Raw genomic sequence first — 3,348 nt, 5'->3', positions numbered from 1 at the left:
TATATATATATTATTTTCAGATTTGTATTGTTTGGATCATAGGGTTCGAAAATAGTTTTTAGAAATAAATTTCAAGTTGTCTTGTCAAACACATACCTATTGAAGTCAATAAATCTAAAAACATAAAACATAATTCATATTCCCTATCAAACATTCTAAATTGTTTAGGATTAAAAGGTCTGAAGTAACTTTCTTTATCATTTTAAATAAATTATATGACATTTTGAATTATAAAAATAAATTTAAAAAATAATTTTAGAGAGACAGAGATAGGTTTTCTTAAATTATTTTCTAATTTAAAATAATAAAAATATTTAATATTGAGACCTTTTAAACCTATTTTTAAAACTTAGAGACTAAAAAGATATATTTTGAAAACTTAGAAACTAAATACACATATTCTAAAAAACTGGAGGATTAAAAATGTATAGTTTGAAAACTTAGGTACCAAATACATATATATTCTTCATAACTCGGGACTAAACATATAAATTTCGTAAATATTAAATTTGGTCTCTTACTAATTTATTAGAAAAATTATTTCAAACGGTAAAACTGTTGAAAATATTTATAAGATAAAAGTAAAATTTTAGAACATATCTATTTTCTTTTCTCTATCTCTCCCTCGGTTAACACAATTCCGTAGAATAGATGAACTCTGATAAAAAGAAAAAAAGAAAAGAAAAGAAAAAAATGAACGTCACATCAGACGAATGACTCGAAAATCCAGATTCGAAAGAGATAAATGATTTGTTCATGTGGACTCAAATCGCAATTGCAACCCGAGAGCAAAAATAAGTAAAAGGAAGCAGAAAAAGAAAAAGCTTCTACAAAAATACGTGCAGAAAAAGAAAAAGCTTCTACAAAAATACGTACATTTATTTGAAATATTCAGACAAGTTGAATGAAAAAATTATCATAAGATGCAATTGGTCAAAAACCAAAAAAAAAAAAAAAAGAAAAAAAAAGAAAAAAGGATTATTTGAGTTTTGTACTCAAATCTAAATTGAAATGTTTCCTACTTTCTTTTTCTCTTCTTGAGTGCAATCTATGGAGTCTGGGGACTATATGTTTCCAATGATTCCACTTTGGTTTCTTTCCATTCCAATTTTCATCCAATTGAAACACACTTGCCAAAACTATTTGTAATTGGACAAAATCAATGCAAAATCAAATTGTGAACCCAATTCATATTTTGATAAGTTAAAATGAAATCATTGCTCAAAGCATAAAATGTTTTCGAAATTCATTCACACATGAATATGCATAAATTTCGAAAATGAGCATTTGTTGGAAAAGAAATTTCGTCCAATCACAAAATATCACGTATCGTCCATTTGGTCATCTGATCACAATAATAGGCTCATCAACTTCAAAAGTGGTAAAGTCTAGACCAATAAATTTGCTGAACAATGACTGGTTAGGCTTTAAATCATAAATGGATCCAAAATTCGACTCAATTCAAATCCACGGTGGAAAATTTGGACCAAAGAAAAGTGACTAGGCTCAAACCTAACTTTGGCTTAGATCTAGAAAGTAGTTGGGCCCAAGTCCAAAAGCAAATGAGGTCCAAATCCACTTAAAATCCACAGAAATCCTCTACAAATAGAGATCTTTCCCTTTCATTTGGAGGGGAAGTTCGGAAGTTTGAAAGCTCTGAAGATCAAAAGCTATGAAGATTGAAGTTCTACAGAATTGAAGTCTGAAGCTTTCAAGTTCTCAAGCTTCAAAGGACTGAAAAAGTTCTCAAGCTCGAAAGACCAAAGCTCTTAAACTCTCAAGTTTTGAAGACTAAAGCTCCCAAGCCCTAAAGATCTAAAAATCGAAGACTTGGAAGACTAAGGCTCCAAGCTCCTAAAGACTTCATAACTGAACTTGTAAGAAGATTTAAATTTATTGTAACGTTTTAGAGAAAGAATCAAAGGAATATATATAATAGATATTGTACTTTTATATACCAAAAATCAATACAAATACAAAGTTCGAATTCAACGAATTGAATTTCTCTGGAAAACTGTCGAACACTAACTTCCAACCTTAAGTGAAGGTGCACATGATAATTTTACTTTAGCCTATTTGAGATATTTTAATATACACATGTATATGAATGCTTAACTTTTTATTCAACTTGTTTTGGTAGGTTTTTTAGCTTAAATATTTTGAATTTTTTAAGGAAGTGAACAACAACAAACTACAAAATAACTTCACGAGACCCAAAAGATCGAACAACTCATGGTATGTATGGAGATAGGAAAAGAATACGAACATGCTTTCCAACGCGTTTCCTCTCATTTTCCTTCCTTGATTTGTGCTAGTTTATTTTGTTTTGTTTTTCATTGATAATACATGTTTTCCAATTCGTAATTAAAATCAATGTAATTATGGTGAGTTTCTATTGATAAATCAATAATAATGGACCTCAATCGTGTAAGTGTAAATGGATAGCTTTTGGTCGCATTACAAACTTAACATGATTACGATTGAGACCCTTTACATTATATTTGAAAGAGAATGAACAATGTAATATTACTAAACGACCTTCTAGGTTTAAAACAATTACGAGAATTGTCATAACATTGTAAAATTGACATTAGAATGATTATGTGCGCATATGGTATTAAACTTTTTTTTTTTTTTTTTGAAAAAAGAGAATATTTTAAGGTAGGTTGAACAACTCTGTACATTTTTAGTATAAATTTTAAAATTTATTTTCTTAAATGTGTTCAGAGTGTGTAAATATAATAAAAATATTTTCACATCACAAAACCAACTCCTTCATTTTTAGTTCCACGTGGGAACTAAAATCATTATTAACTGAAATAACCTCTCTATTTAGTGACATAAAATGCATAAATTTCAAACGACCAAGATTCTCTATCATAACTAGCTTCCTTCGTTTTAGTTCCACGTGGGAAGAGTTTTTCAGTGTCTCACCGGTAGAGACTATCGATACTCAAGGACATGCCATTATATATATTATAAATTATAGATTTTCGACATCTTTAAATTACCATGTTTGTTTGATAAGAATATTTTTTTTTGTAGATATTTAAAAATATTTTGATAACTACATCTGTTTCGTATGATTTCTACGGGAATAACTTAAATTTATATAAAGTTCAAAAAATGTCTTTACGACTATTTATTACTTTATTATTAATTTGATATAATTTGAACTTATATGACATTTTTTTAACGATTTAAATTTCTTTTAAAATTAATCCAATTTATATTATTTTTATATATTATTTTTCTCAACAAAATAATATATCATAATTTAAGATTTTTTTAATAAAATAAATATTAATCTAAATTTAAATTTGAATAGTTGTTAAAAAATAATAAGAA

The sequence above is a fragment of the Benincasa hispida genome, chromosome 12, assembly GCF_009727055.1.
Source record: "Benincasa hispida cultivar B227 chromosome 12, ASM972705v1, whole genome shotgun sequence".
In the NCBI taxonomy this organism is placed as follows: Eukaryota; Viridiplantae; Streptophyta; class Magnoliopsida; order Cucurbitales; family Cucurbitaceae; genus Benincasa; species Benincasa hispida.
The sequence above is the reverse complement of the archived record's forward strand: the minus strand, read 5'-3'. Positions refer to the sequence as shown.